This window comes from Athene noctua, chromosome 25, assembly GCF_965140245.1.
Source record: "Athene noctua chromosome 25, bAthNoc1.hap1.1, whole genome shotgun sequence".
In the NCBI taxonomy this organism is placed as follows: Eukaryota; Metazoa; Chordata; class Aves; order Strigiformes; family Strigidae; genus Athene; species Athene noctua.
In genome coordinates, this window is record NC_134061.1 from 7,903,901 (window position 1) to 7,920,764 (window position 16,864).

General features: G+C 44.2%; 1 protein-coding gene across 1 annotated transcript in view; it reads left to right on the forward strand.

Moving 5' to 3' along the window:
- LOC141970539 (von Willebrand factor A domain-containing protein 5A-like) overlaps positions 1 to 16,864 on the forward strand; it is a 120,448-nt gene that overhangs the window by 55,039 nt on the left and 48,545 nt on the right.

Sequence of the window (16,864 nt, forward strand, 5' to 3'; positions counted from 1 at the left end):
TGCGACCGTGAGTTCGTGGGATTCCTTAATACACAAGGACGTGGAAACTTTGTTTCCATTAATTACTTTACAAGTTATCACCAGTTAAACAAGTATATGTTTTAAGTTACTACAAAATTACCACTGGTAAAGCAAGTAAAAATTTATGATTGTTTACCTATATGTGCACATATACTTATTGTTTGAGATGTTACAGGTATGGCACTCACCAAACAACTCCCAGGAGTGGAGCCAATTGACAGAAAAGTCTCACTTCGAAGATGATCCGTGTCACGGAGTCCAGAGTCAGCCAAGCGTCCCAGACAAGGGTCTGGTCTGTATGGGAGATCTCACACAGAGAAGCTCACTTTGGGTAGATAGAGAGCTACTTTTATATCTTTGGTGTAGATACATAAATGGGCATAAGGGGTGTGGGTACATAATTGGGACACCAGTTTGTGGAACAGTTGTTGCTGAGTTCTCCTTTCCTAGAAGGTCAGTTTGTTATTGTGGTTTCTTTGTTCTGTGCTTATCTCGGGCTCCGAGCTGTGCATATCAAGGATGTCCTGACCTCTCAGCTGAGCACATACTCTTCTCTGTCAGTATTTTTCCATTATCACTGGGTTGCCTTTATGGCTGCTCCATCACTGGGTTTGTTCAGTCTTAAGGAAAGAAGGCTCAGGAGTACCTTATTGCTTTCTGCAAGTACCTAACAGATAAGTATGAAGAAAGTAGAACCGAATCATTAAAAACATAATAAGATACAGTACAATAAGTTACTGCTTCAAGAACACTTCCAATGTTATCACTGTAAACTGAAATGACTTCTGGTGGATTTCATATCCTTAAACTTGACTCTATTATTCCCTTTTGCCTTTCATTCCTCATTGCTGAGCACTCACACCAGCAACAGTATAACTTCTCATTGCTGTTGCAATTATCATCTCAGTTGTTTTTTGTTTTATTTTGTTTTGGTTTTTGTAGCAGGAAGTATAAGGCAAATATCTGCTCATTTTACTAATCAGGTTAATACATTATCTGTGAGTTTGTTCACTGATGGGGGCTCATTTTTCTTCTGGCTCGTCTAGTCAGTTCTGGTGCTGCTGATTATGAAATAAATACACAATAAATTAACTAAAACCACTTTGTTCTTTGTATATTTTATTAAAGCTTGTGGCAAGCAGAACACTTTTTTTTTTTTCTTTTTTTTTTTTTTTTCTTTTTAAGAAAATGCTTCTGAATAACTTACAATAATTTCAAGCTATAAGAATGCCATGATATAGCTGCTGCCAGGGTTGGCATTTTTTTCTCCTTACCTTAGAGGAACAAGCCAAGTGTCTAGAAAGCAGTGTACAGTGTCTTCTTATTTGAACTTGGGTATCTGACACATCTCCAAAAGACTATCAGATATTATACAGGGGTTATAGGAAACCATCCTTCTGGAGAAGCTGAAATATTCTGAGTCACATCAATCATTCCACAGACTCAGAAGCATCATTAAAACCTTATGTTTAGTCAATTGAATCCAACCTAAGAACACCTATGACAATAACAGGACCTTCAATATCTATCCTACACATGGACACCAACATACAGGTCCTGACATGTGTCCCTTAACCCACAGACATTTTTTTCTCCAGTCTGTACTTCATTCTATCACACAGATCAGTTTAGCAGTCCAAAGCTAGCAGATATGATGATAGAATCTCCATGATTGGAGATAATCAAAGCTTACCTGAATAAGGTCTTAAACAATCTCTTCTAAATTGGCTATGCTCCAAGTGGGAATGAATCAGAAAACATCAGAGATCCTCTCCAACCTGATATGTCATACACAGGACTTACAGAAGAACCACATCCTTCTGGAACAGCAGCTGGAAGCCAAAGGATACATTAAAGGTCCTTTAAAGGTATCACGTTGTCAAGGTACATAAATTCCTCCTGAAGGTAAGGAATCCATGGAGTCTAGAAAGTTGCTGGTATGACCAAAGTTTACTGGGGTGATTCCTTGCCTTTACATTCCATTATCTTCCTATGTACAACTAGAAAATCAATCATCCTGTAGCAGATAATTCAATGTGATCATATTCTCTGTTAATATGATGGGTCTCACTCTGTCTCTCATGTGGATTTAATAAAATAATTCTCAAACTAAAGGAGTTCTTAGAACTTGCCCAAACTGCCAATTGTTTTGGTTGAGGGCACCGCTCCTCTGATCTGCACTGTTATATTGTTTTTGTCTGGGATAGAGTTAACTTTCTTCATAGTAGCTCATATGGTGCTCTGTTTTGAATTTGTGACCAAAAGAGTGTTCATGACACATTGATGTTTTAGTTACTACTGAGCAGTGCATCAAGGCCTTTTGTGCTCCTCACACTGCACTGCCAGTGAGCAAGCCGGGGTCGCACAAGAAGCTGTGAGGGGACAAGGCCAGGACTGCTGACCCCAACTGACCAAAGGGATATTTCATTTCATATGACATCTTGCTCAGTGGTAAAAGCTGGGGGAAAGGAGGAGGAAGTGGGAGATGTTCAGAGTTATGTTATTTGTTTCATGAACAGCAACAGTTTGTTTCTGTTATGCGTGATGGAGCCGTGCTTTCCTGGAAATGGCTAAACACCTGCCTGCCCACGCAAAGTAGTGAATGGATTCATTACTTTGCTTTACTTGCACAGGAAACCTTTTCTTTAACTATTAAACTGTCTTTATCTCAACCCACGAGTTTTCTCACTTTTACTCTTCCAATTGTCTCCCCCATTCTGCTGAGGAGGGAAAGTAAGCAAGCAGCTGCGTGGTGCTTAGCTGCTTACTCAGGTTAGTTGGCTAGATGCTATTTCTATCGTGGTTTTCCATTTGGAGAAAGCTAAATATCTGTCACTCAAGGAAACACATACATGGAGAAGACATCAGTTTACTGTCTAATCTTCATGGTACAGGTGGAATGGATTGAGCCATTCTGGACCAGAAACTGTGCCATGTTTCTGTGCAAGAGTCACAAAGAAGCCATAGGTTTTCTTTTGTTTAGTTTTGTTGGGTTTGGGATTTTGGGGTTTTTGTTGATTTTTTTTTTTTTTTTGCGTTTTCAAAACAAAATAGGTAATTTAAAAAATTCCAAAGTCTTTTCTTAGCAAACCAGGATACTCAGGCATGATTTTCCCTTGAGTGATCCATGCTGGCTGTTCTCAGTCAGTTTCTTGTCATTTCTGTGCCTGGACAGGGTTTCCAGGAATATTTGCTCCATAATCTTGCTGGAGAATGAAATATTTTCCTATATTCTTGCTGGAAAATTTGGTGTGAAATTTTTCTTTTTCCAGTCACTTGGGAATTTTGGTCATTGCCACTGTCTTTCAAAGATGGTATTATTCTTACGAAGACATCACTCAACACCCTTGAAAAGAGGGATGAGGGTACTATGGTTTTCTTACAAGCCTATGTTTCTGGGTCATTGACTTTACTGCTGTCACCTTCCCCCAAGACAGGATGTTGTTCCCGGCTCCTGGTGTAAGTGTTGAGTGTAAACAAAGAGTGATTGCATAGAAACATTGCTCTTCCCTAGCTGAGTGGTTCAGAACATCCCTAATGCTCCTCGGAATGCCGAGGAAGAAAACTAAACAACATTCCCACACTTGTGTGATAACTTGTCCCTTGCCTTGTCTAGACTAAAAAAGAGTAAGGGAGGATGGTGATGTGTAGTCATGGCTCCCCCTGACATTTCTCCCTCTAGCCTTCCATTTACTGCTCTTCTCTTTCTCATCTCCACTTCTCTTTCCTGCTTTATCTTGTGGCAGGTCAAATCCTGCTTTGTTCTACGGTGGCATGTCTTTACAGGAAGGGCTTGCTAGACAGGGAATCACCACATTCAGTGAGGCTGTGTGTAGCTGTCTGGTCCTAGAGAGCAGGCTCATCCTCATATTATGTCTTGCACACTGACTTGTGTGGAGTTGTTCTGTTCCTGAAAGAACACATGCTAACCATGAGGACCTGAAACACTTCTCAAGAAGTCTGAAGGAGAGTTCGTAGAGCTACATGTACCAGCATAGATATCTATAGTATACAGAAAATGGGTAACATGAGGCATTTCCTATGGAGGTGAATCACACAGAGAGATCTGTTTTGAGTAGTGCCTATAGGATGCATTTGTATGTCTGTTCAGTCAGTCAAAAAATTGTGTCCTGTATTGTGACTCTGTTGCCTATAAATAGGATCTAGATACCTACAGCAAGATTCATTTTCCTAACAAAAAGCATCTATTGTCAGCTTAGACTCATTATGACATCTGGGATAATTTAACAGGTTTGGTAGATAAGACACAGGACCTATACAAGATGCTTACCGTTTTGGAGTGGCAAATAAGTGGTAAAAAATTGGAAGTTAAATGCACTTTCTCTCCTTAATATTCTACTCTCTAGATATTCTACTCTCAAGAAAGATACATCTTTCTTATTGTGTCTAAAAATAAACATTACTCTTAAGATCCTCCCACAACCACAATTTTAAATGCATCAAGGAAAAGTGCTAGGGGAGTTATTTTGCTAATGACTAAGAGCAGCTAGATGAAGGCAGATACCAGGTTTTTTCCCCAAGAAGTCTACACTAGCTAGACTCATCCGACAAGAAATGTTAATCAAATTAATGTGGTAAGTTCTTTCAAGACCAAAAATAAATGAGGAAAAGATGTGTTATGTTTTTCTTGGAAATAGGTAGCAGTGTAAAATGTCATTTTGCATTTCTGCATTTACATTTGTCTACATAGTTTTGACCTTTTAGTTTCCTTCTTTTATGAAAGTATTCTGTTTTAAAACATAAAAACAAATTCAATTTTCAACTGTCATGCAAAGAAAAAACAGTATTTAAGTTTTTCCCCTTCTCTCATACAATTTATGGGAAAGAAGAGTAAAACCACATTAGACAGTTTACAAACCCCAGTTTAGTAACTGAAAATACTTTTCTTTTTTATTTTAAAAATAAGTATTAAAAAAAAAAAATACCCAGTCAAGTTTAGTGGCAGTGGAAATGAAAAAAAGGAATCATTATTTTGATGCTAATAAAATATTAGGGGGAAAAAAAAGTTTTGCAGTAAATATTAGTTTATCCTCACTGTGTGGCTTAAATCAAGGTGTCTTTTAAATATTGGCTTCCTCCTCAACCTCATAACTCAAAAGATCCTTCAATATCGTTGAGGTTCAGAACTTTATCTGAAAAACATTATTTATCACTGGCATCTTCAGCATGATAAAAGATGGGATGTTGTTTTGGGCTAAAGTAAAGTGGAAGATTTACTTCCCACATCTTACACAGATTGCAACCAACCTATCTTCATTAGGACTACTTAAGGAGAAAGCTATTGCTCATGCTCAGCAATAGTATAACTTTGGTTGTTTCTATAAACATAAAGGGGTTTTGTATTTGTTGTGCGTTGATGGACACTAGATGTAAGCATGAGGGGGATGGAAGGGAGAATGAGGGTTCTGCATCTAGATGCATAAACACGCTTGTGTTTCTGTGTGATTGCGTGTGTACATATAAGTGCATGCGAGTGTCTCTGAGTGATTCTTCATGTGAGTGGTTTAAATATGGAAGGATAATGGGGGTGTACTTCTGAATATGTTTATGTGTCAGGTTGTAGAGGAGTATCCAGATCTTCAAAGTGAAAAATTTTGGTATTTCCATAAGTCTGTTAAGGAGGCTCATAAAGCTATTTGAACTACAACCAGCCCATCTTATGTTATCATTCCATTGACACCTTCTACGGACACTCACCTGCAAAATCATCACAGTGGATTAAACTGCTGGATTTATTTTTCCTTCAGATGCAGAATGAGGAAATTCAGAATTTGGGAAACATCACAAGAATAGTTCACTTCATCCTGCTGGGTTTCACTCATCTTGCCCAACTCCAATTCTTACTCTTTGTGGTAGTTCTCCTGGTCTTCATGGCCACTATGACGGGAAACATTCTCATTGTCCTCATTGCAGCTGTTGACCCTGCCCTTCATGTACCCATGTACTATTTTGTTAAGAATTTGTCTTTGATTGAGGTCGGCTACAGATTAGATATTGTGCCAAAATTGTTGACAAATTTGTTGTCAGAGAGGAAGACCTCTACTTTCACAGCTTGTGCTTTGCAATTAAACTTGCTGATATTCTGCACTACATCTGAGTGTTTCCTATTAGCAATCATGGCTTATCACAGAATCACAGAGTCATCCAGACTGGAGAGACTTTGAGGATCATCTAGTCCAACCATGAACCTCACCCTGATCATTCCCAGCTCCACCAGATCCCTCAGCGCTGGCTCAGCCCGACTCTTCAACCCCTCCAGGGATGGGGACTCCCCCCCTGCCCTGGGCAGCCCATTCCAACGCCCAACAGCCCCTTCTGCACAGAAATCCTTCCTCAGAGCCAGCCTGACCCTGCCCTGGGCAGCTTGAGGCCATTCCCTCGGGGCCTGGCGCTGGCTCCTTGGCTCCAGAGACTCATCCCCCCTCTCTGCACCCTCCTGGCAGGGAGTTGGAGGGGGCCAGGAGGTCTCCCCTCAGCCTCCTCTTCTCCAGACTGAACCCCCCCAGTTCCCCCAGCCGCTCCCCAGCAGACCTGTGCTCCAGACCCTGCCCCAGCTCCGTTGCCCTTCTCTGGCCACGCTCGAGTCATTCAATGGCCTTTTTGGGGTGAGGGGCCCAAAACTGAACCCACTCAGCGAGGGGCGGCCTCCCCAGTGCCGAGCACAGGGCTCAGATCCCTTCCCTGTCCCTGCTGGCCACGCCAGTGCTGACACAAGCCAGGATGCCATTGGCCTTCTTGGCCCCCTGGGCACACTGCTGGCTCCTGTTCAGCCAGCTGTCAATCACCCCCCAGGTCCCTCTCTGACTGGCAGCTCTCCAGCCATTCCCCACCAAGCCTGTAGCCCTGCTGGGGGTTGTTGTGGCCCAAGGGCAGCCCCCGGCATTTGGCCTCAGTGAAACTCCCCCAGTTGGGCTCAGCCCATGGCTCCAGCCTGTCCAGGTCTCTCTGCAGCCTCCCTGCCCTCGAGCAGATCAACACTCCCACCCAGCTGGGTGTCATCTGCAAACTGACTGAGGGTGCCCTCGATCCCCTCGTCCAGATCATCAATAAAGATGTTAAACAGGAGTGGCCCCAACACCCAGCCCTGGGGGACACCACTCGTGACCGGCCACCAACCAGATTTAACTCGATTCATCACAACTCTGGGCCTGGCCGTCAGCCAGTTTTTACCCAGCAAAGCGTGTGCCCATCCAAGCCTCGAGCAGCCAGTTTTGCCATGAGAATGCTGTGGGAAAGGTGTCAAAGGCCTTACTGAAGTCAAGGTAGACAACATCCACAGCCTTTCCCTCATCCAATAAGCAGGTCGCCCTGTCGTAGGAGATCAGGTTTGTCAAGCAGGACCTGCCTTTCATAATCCCACTGACTGGGCCTGAGCATCTGGTTGTCCCGCAGGTGTTGTATGATGGTACTCAGGATGAGCTGCTCCATCAGCTTCCCAGGCACTGATGTCAAGCTAACAGGCCTGTCATTTCCAGATCATCCTTCCGGCCCTTCTCATAGACGGGTGTCACATTGGCCAATTTCCAATCTGTCAGCACCTCCCCGGTCAGCCAGGACTGCTGGTAAATGATGGAAAGCGGCTTGGCGAGCACCCAGCCAGCTCCTTCAGCACCCTCGGCTGTATCCCATCTGGTCCCATAGACTTGTGTGTGTCTGTGTGATGCAGCAGGTCACTGACTGTCTCCTGGATTGCAGGGGGGTCGTTCTCCCAGTCTCTGTCTTCTGGCTGTGGAGGCTGGATTTCATCAGTACAACTAACCTGGCTATTAAAAACTGAGGAAAAGAAATCATTAAGGAGCTCAGCCTTCTCCTCAGCACTTGTTATCATGTTTCCTCTTGCATTTAGAAGGGGATGGAGACTCTCCCTGGTCTTTCTTTTGCTACTGACATACTTAGAGAAACATTTCTTTTTGTCTTTGATTGCTGAAGCCAGATTAATTTCCAGTTGGGCTTTAGCCCTTCTGATTTCCTCCCTGCATAGCCTCACAGCCTCTCTGTAATCACGGTGTGTGGCTAGCCCCTTCTTCCAAAGGCTGTAAACTCTCCTTTTCTCCCTGAGTTGCAGCCAAAGCTCCCTGTTCACCCAGGGTGGTCTTCTCTGGTGTCGGCTTCTCTTAGAGCACCTGGGGACCGCTGGCTCCTGAGCCATTAACAATTCCTTCTTACAGAGCGCCCAGCCCTCCTGGGCCCCTGTACCCTTCAGGGGAGTCTCCCAGGGGATCCTGTCAAGCAGGTGCCTAAACAAGTCAAAGTCAGCCGTTTGGAAGTCCAGGATGTCAGTTCTGGTGCCCCCTCTCCTGGCCTCTCTAAGAACAGAGAACTACTATTTCATGATTGGTGTGACTAAATCTGCCTCTAACTGCCACATCCTCCACCAGCCCTTCTCTGTTCACAAAGAGGAGATCCAGCAGGGCACTTTCTCTGGTCGGTTCACTCACCAGTTGCATCAGGAAGTTCTCTCCCACACATTCCAGGAATCTCCGGGACAGGTCCTGCTCTGCTGTGTTGTATTTCCAGCAGATGTCTGGGAAGTTGAAGTCCCCCACAAGAACAAGGGCAAGTGATCATGAGATTTCTCCTAAGTGCCTATAGAATATTGCATCCACATCTCTATCCTGGGCGGGTGGCCTGTAGTAGACTCCTACTACAACATCTGCCCTGTTGGCCTTCCCCCTGATTCTAATGCAAAGACACTCCACCCTGTCTTCACTACACTTGTACACAAAGCAAGCATAACAGTCCCTAACATACAGCACCACCCCACCACCTCTCCTTCCCGGTCTGTCCCTCCTAAAGAGCCTGTAGCCATCAGCTGGCGCACTCCAGTGATGGGAGACATCCCTCCGTGTTTCTGTGATAGGAACAACATCATAATTTTCCTGTTTCATCACGGCTTCAAGCTCCTCCTGTTTGTTACCCATGCTGTGTGCATTGGTATACATGCACTTCAGATGGCCAATGTTTTGCCCCCTTCCCCCTTCAAATCTAGTTTAAAGCTCTATCAATAGCCCAGGTAACTCCTGCCCCAAGATCCTTTCCCCCTCTAGGACAGGTGCATCCGATCTGATGCCAAAGGTTCTGGCGTGCTGTACCCACGATTGAAAAATTCAAAGCCCTGATGGTACCAACAGTCTTGGTCCCACAGATTCATCTGTTGAGTTCTCTTGTATTCTTCTTCATCCATCCATCTTATGTTCCTTTCAGAACCTGGGCACCTGCCTCCATGCAGCGTCAGATGGAACTCGGATGGATTTTCCCACAGTGATCTTATCCATAGGGAGAAGTTCTCCCTTTTGGTCATTCAAGCTGTTGTATCATTCCCCCACAAGAAGCAGCTGTATTCCTAAGGGCTGTTCACATGAGAACTTCTTGCTGCGCTGGCAGATACAGGCAAGGAGGTGCAGGTGGCACAATGGCCGGTACCAACGAGCTCCAGAGTGTATCCTGTGGGCAAAGGATTTGTGCATCACACACAGCCCTGAAAGGCAGCGCAGCACAGCCCAGCCCAGCCGAGAGCCTCCTCAGGTGAACTGTTGTGTGGATCACTAACTCCTAAATGCGCAACAGTCTCCCAGTCTGGGTCAATACAAGGCCTACAACCAATAGCTGCCTACGAGGTAGAGTTATGCTTTCTCTACACAGGAATGCATTTTGTGTAAATAGTATTGTTCATAATACTCATATCAAGTCCCATTTTCACTTTGTCATTCCTCTGCAACAAAACACTCCAGTGGAACCAGTTTCCTCACATCTATACAACTGCAGTTATGATGCCTGCATCACAGAGAGCCATCGAGGCTACGGGCCTGTGGAGGGGTGGGTCCATGGGACATTCAAAGCAAGATGATGACAAAAGAAAGGGTAGAAGTGATGTTATAAGGAAGGGATAGGACTGCTCATGACAGACAGTAACAGAAACTTGAGTAGTGTGTCATGAGAGAAGAACATAGATCGTAGAAGAGACAGGACGTTCCAAGATGAAGCTGCGCTGGTCTGGGTGGAGTTGGTTGCCTGATCCTGGTATCTGAAATAAGTAGCTTATACCAAGATAGCAGATTCAAATTTCAGGAAGATCAGCTGGAGAGATGAAAATAATGCAGCTGACAGGCTTCTGCAACCTAAGGTAACTTTAGACTTGACCCGGTGTTAAGTGAAATACGGGACCAGCTGCTTTCCTGAAGTTTCTTGCAAACAAAACTGGGATTAGATTGACTGTGCTGAGGGGCCACAGAAAGATATAGGTTTCCTATATTTAGGTCTGGGTCTCATTTCTACAATGAAACACTTGAATTTGACAGAAGTAGGAGCTTGGGGTGCAAACTAACCTGCAATTAAATTCAGGAGAGCACTGTCATGCAATTGCACTACCTACAGAAGGAATGTAGTGCCTATGGATATGCTTTTCAGTGAGGTATGAGTCTCCCATGTGGTCTATGTCCTTTTGTCATGCATTTGTGCATCTCTGAAAGACTCTAGGGCAACTCCAGGGGCATCAGATCCACTTGTTACAGCTATTGGATTGTTCCCTACACTGAGATGCATTTCTTTAGGTAGCTTAATCTTGAGCTGAACTCTGCTGCACTGTTCTGAATCGGGGGCTGACTCTCCCTCAGATGCCTGACCTTATCCTTAGGGTCCTAAATGCCTCTGTCTCTTTGAACTATGCACAACTCAGATCATGCGTATAAACTTAGCCCCCCAGAAAAAACACCCTGCAAGGCCTTTGTGTTGGGGAGTCACACCAGGCTGTCACAACGGCCTCTTTACCTTTGCCACCAAAGCACCATGAAACTCTCGGTATGTCGTCTCCAGTTCTGGGCTGTGCCCACCAGACCTGTGAGAGATCCTTCTTGGGAGGAATCAGCAGTAGATCCACACGACAATGCTTCGGCCTTGTCATGCCTCAGAATTTCCAAGCCAGCTAAACACAGAGCAGGGGCAGGAACGACTTTGTATCATCAGCTGTTAGTTTCGATTCTCAGAATTCCAGGAGAGCAACAGATTACAGAGATCTGTCACTTGGAGTCCTCGTGAGCAAAGACAGAGGAAAATAACGGAGTCAATGGGATAAATAGTTACAGCTATGGAATCAACAGAGCTGCATAAACTGAAGAGTAAAATCTGCAAAGACAAGCGTGGTATTGAGTCAAAGGGAGGGAGTAGACAACTACTGGGGACAAGGGTAAAGGAAAGATAACAAAGGTTTGGCCTCATCGTTGGATACCTTCACCGAACTGTCTACAGCATATGCAGTTACAAGGGACCACGAGGTCAGAGCTCCCATGTTTGCCAGCGAAGGGATCTTCGGAGCTATAGGTCTGACCTGAAGTAAACACGATACTCTGTTGCTTAACAAAGCATCTAGCATCATCAAGACATGTCAGAGAGTTTGCACAGCCAAATGTTTTCTCCAGGAAGGGACAGGATCCCAGGTATCCTTTGCTATGATTACTAATTCTGGTTTAACGTCTAACTTACATTAGGGCATTGCAGAAAATGCCAGACATTTCTTTACAATCCCGTCTCAGACAGAATTTTGAAAACAAACACACTCACAAAAAAGTAAATTCAGTGCTCTAAAACAAACAAACATATGAATGAGAAAACCCTCCAAAACAAGCCCAAAGCAGCCTCCCCAAGAATTTCATTTACAATTTAGCTGTAAGTAGAGAATGTTATCACGTCAAGAAGCATTTCTTCCCCTCCTTACAATGACAAGAGAGTCAGCTCTGGTTGCCAGCCGGCGCACTAAGAATCCACATCCCACGGTGTGTGCAGGTACATCTGGATTTCTACCGTGTAGCTGGATTTCCATTATAGGAAAAGCGCTCCATTAGCAAGTTGTCCATTTTAACCTTGCAGTTGAAGAATGTACCACGGATTAGCCTTGTTTCTGTGGTTTTGAGCTTCTGTGCAGGCCTCCAGAGAGCTACTCGCACAAGTCTGGAGAGAGACCTCAATAAACTGCTTTCTCACAGCATTGATCATATCCCTACAGCGGCGCTGCGAGGCAGGTGTGCACAGCTCTTCCTATGGTAAATTTGTTTGTATCTGCTTCTTTAAGTTCATCCTGACATCAGGGTATAAGGAGACTGTGGTGACTGCAGCTTTCATATCTAGACAGCACGGCAGCATTTCTAGTGTTACAAATGATATACTGCTGCATTGTTCACAAAGAAACTCCATTTAAGAGGAGCAGAGGCTACCCTCTTTCTGTTTAAAACTCTTGTCCCTTGTCCTCTTGCTACAGGCGCTGGAAAAAAGTTGTTCTCCCTGTCTTTTATAAGCAGCCTTTGTGTACTGAATGGCTGACATAAGGTCTCCATGGGTCGTTCTTCAGGCTGAACAACCTGAACTGTCTCAGCCTTTCTTCATAGAAGGAGTGTTCCAGCTCTTCAGCTCGCTTTTCCAGCCCTCTTCTGACTGCTCTAACAGGTTCATGTTTTTCTTTTACTGGGGACCTCGAAGCTGCATGCAGTACTCCAGGCAGGGTTTCATGAGACTAGAGCTAGTGCAGACAGCAATGATGTTATTATAGCAATAGCCATAAAACATTTCTCCAGGAAATGGATGCAAGCCAGAGACAAGACTTGTGGTTCACCTGGTCTGTATAATGCCATGGTTTACCTCCTGCCAAATATCCATCACAAGACATGGCTGCCAGAAGGTAACATTCAACAGCTCCTGATGAACCAAAGAATATTAGTGCAAGGCAGCCGCTATCAGACATTCTCCTGCCCCTGTCAGGAGGCTGACCAGCATCCTAAGCAGTATGGTGGAGGCCATGATCAGTCCCCAAGGACAACAGCGTCCCTAGAAATAGTACATCAGAGCATAAAGGTGTTGATCAGTTGCAACCAGAGCAGTTATAAGGATGTTTCCACTCACGGTAACCTGGTAAACGACAACAAAAAACAGGAAATCTGTTGTTCAGAAAGATACTCCAATGCAAGGAGGGTAGGCTGCACAATATTGGGTTGATTCCTGCACTCTGCTTTTGATACCATTCTTAGCTATGCAGTAAGAATGAACCAGGAATACTTTCAATTATCACCAAACATCTTTGCTTTCATTCTTGAATGTACAACTCCTCCATTCCCTTGTGGTGTTCTTGCCATAGGCTGAACCAGGAGTTTGGATGTGAAATGTGCGCTGACAACGAGGGAAGGAGGAAAGCAAGAAAGATTCCTCAGTAGCTCAACTGCTTCCAGTTTTATTGAAGATGTGTCTGCTTCTCTGATGAGGACTTCTGAGCCCCATCTTCTTTCAAAATCTGGAATAAAAAGAAGCCAGGGTCTTTCAGAAACAAAGGGTTTTACAAGGGAGCCCAAGAAATCTCTGCTGAACATCAAGAAGAGCACCAGCTGCCAAAAGACAAGTCACAGGTCAACTCCGTCAATGCTACCTTCCCTGCACACAAGAAATTTTTGATTTCTTTATGCTGTACAAACACCCCATATATTCCCATGTGAGCTCTAGGATTGGCAATCACAGGCTCAGGTAGGTTTTGGTTATTCTTTCTCAAAGTTTACGGGACTTCCTGCTGACTTGAGATGGCCCTTCGTGTCTCCCCTGACACCATTACCCCCCCCCTAGCCAGGACTGGAGGCTTATTTTCTAGTCATATTCTCTTCGTCAGGTTCTGGTAGCTCTGACATGCCAACTCCTATGTCCAATGCTTTCTACTGTTCAGAAGGAAACTGCAGATGGAGATGGGTGCTCCTAGCGTGCGCATGAGCACACCATTCTAATGTTGCTTAGGATGGGACGCTGAAGGAATGCTGTTCTTTTGAAGTAAAAGACACACAACGATCTGAATTAAAATGTAATGTTCTCAAATAAAGACAAGTGAAAACTGGTTAACCTAGAATGGTGAGGGATCCATCGTCTTTTCTTCTTCAAGTCTTTTGGGTATGCTACACTCCTCATACAAAAATGATAAAATGAATGAGAAAAGTACTTACTGTGAACTCTGTCTCTGTTCACCACCTTAGACATGAATCTAGGTATACTATACATTGTTAATTCCACAGGCAAATAAAAAAGTCTGTGGGTTTGACTTCCAGCATCACTTTCAGACTGATTCCTTTCTTCTTTAGCAAAACTGTCTCAAACTTTACATACTGAGATTTTGTCCTGAATGGAGCAGGGGAAAAAAAAAGTTTCTAGATTTTTCAGCAGTTCTGATAACTCTGTGTGGCTGCAAATGAAAACACCAGTATTTACAGTCAGGATCACTGCATTTGAACTCCTTTAAGCCAAATTTGTTTGCCTTAAAAAGTCTATAGATGGAAAAACAGATGTTGACGTCCATCCTGAGACAGGCTCCTGGTTAGTTTGCTTGTTGATATCAAACACTGGGAGGAAGGGAAATGAAATGAAAACAAACATCCATAGGGCAGTTTCAGGAACATGACCTTTGAGTTTAGTGGTAGTCTTGCGAAAATAACATTAAAATAGAGTACTGCCTTGCTTACAGTTGTGTTGCAGTTGTATTACAGTTAGCGCTGCTGAACACAATAAAACCATTTTTACTGTGCGAGTGGTTGAGCAATGGAATGGGTTGCCCAAGGGTGTTGTGGAGTTGCTGTCTGTGGAGATATTCAAAGCCCAACTAGACGCAGTCTTGGAACCTGTTCTACCTGACCCTGCTTGGATTAGATGACCTCGAGAGTTCCCTTCCAACCTAATTATTAGGCAATTCTGTGACATTTTTGGAAAGTTACTGTTATGAGTAAATATAGCTGAATAGTGGAAACTTACTCTAGTGCAGTTAGTCCATATAAAAGCCGAGGCACTACCAAAGGTCAGTTCGGTCTTGAAAAATGTGAACCTCTCCATGTGTCTTGCCAATTATCAGGTCTAGCATAAAGGATGCAGCCAGCATAAAGATGAACCAATAACCAAATTGCTTTTGATACACAAGGGTCAGTACATGGGTGAGCACTGGGGGTACAAACAAGTCAGATTATACATAATCGACATCAATCCCACTGACCCCAACAACAACACCGCACGACCAACAACGGGTAGAATAAATGGTAATGTGCAGTCTCTGAGAGAAGGGACAGGAAACAGCCGAGTCAAGAAGCCAAATACATAAGACCAAGGAAGCCACATACTGAACCTCTACACAGTCCACACCTACAACAGCCAGACCTGACTGGAGCCCAGTCCCAGGGAGACGGGAGGTCCTTCCCCAACAGAGAACCCTACACAGCACATCCACCTCACAAAAAGACACTGCCCCTGCCTGCAAGGGGTCCCAGCTTTTATCCCTCAGTGGGACACCTGACCTTTGCTTACTTAATGCAGACACCTGGGGCTCCTTTACCCAATGGCTCTCCCGGCCAGGCCGGTCGCACCCTGGAGAGAAGCCTAAAGGCAAACTCACCCCCCCTTTGGGAAGGGCTGTGGGAATCACCCAGATGTCAACCTTAACTTGGGGCTTGGGGTTGAAGCCCCTGCATTTCACCATGAAGGAGGATAAATCATCTACAGTAATGCTGTCTTGGTGAAGAAGATAAATCTAGTTTGCTTACTGTCAAACGTTTGCCAAGGTTGGACTGAAAACAGTGAAGTAATTCTTCCTGTGTCCCTAGAGTTTTCATTTATATGACTGCGTGTCCTCTAGATCCATTGTGCATGCTGACCCTGGGAACAGAACTTCTGTGACCGACTTCGGTGCACTGGGATTTTCATCAGAGATGGCCCCCTGTGTTGAATTTGCTCCTTTATCTTGTAGTTGTTTCCGGGATCACTCTTCTCCTTTCCGTATGTGTGGACTGAAGCCACCACATCCCTATTTATTTTTTCTTGGGTAATACTTCCTTCCATGAGGTCTGCTACACCAACATTTCTCCTAGGATGCTAACCAATTTCCTCACAGAGAAAAAGCCTCTGTTTCAGGGACTGTGCTGCATAGTTGTACGTTTGGCTCCTTGGCAGGAACCCAATGTCTTCTATTAGCCATGATGCCATGTGATCGCTATGCAGCTGTCTGCAATCCTCTTCATTATGCAGCTGTAATGAACCAGAATATTTTTCCACAGCTAGCAGCTCTTTTCTGATTTACTGGCTTTGCAGTCACCTTGCTGATCATTGTATTGATGCTGATTTGTCTTTCTGTGGCCCCAAGGGGGCTGCAGAACACCGTTTCTACTCATTCATCTCCCTTCACCATGACCTCTATTTTCTATGGGATCCTTGCTGTCATGTATATATTACCACCTGCCAGTAATTCCCTAAATCTGAATAAAGTGTTGTCCTTCTATATAATTGTGATCCCAATGGTAAATCCCCTCATATACAGACTCAGAAACAAGGAGGTCCCGGAAGCCATTAAGTAGTTCTGGGGTAGGAAATCAACTTTGTGTTAATATTGGGGGGGATTTCTGGATGCTGTAATCAGCCTTGCAGATAGGGTTAATTTGACCTAATCTTAAGTGTGAGATTCAACTGCCCAAAAATTCTCCATAAAAAGGGTAGATGTAGAAAAGTAACCACTATGAAAATAAGATGAATTTTGCTTAAGAGTTTGACCTCAGTTAGCTATCAGATGCCCGTGCAGCTGCTCTCTCACTCCTCTTCCTCAATAGGACAGGGGGAGAAGAATAAGTGAAAAGCTGATGGTCAAGAAAAAGACAGGGAGAGAGCTTAGAAATTACCATCACAGCAAATCAGACTCAACTTGGGGAAGATTCATATATTTTATTGACAATTGGAAATAGAGCAGAATGGTGAGACACAAAGACAAAAACTAAAACACCCTCCACCCATGTATCCTTATTCCCAGGCTCAGCTTCACTCCTTCACGCCTGGC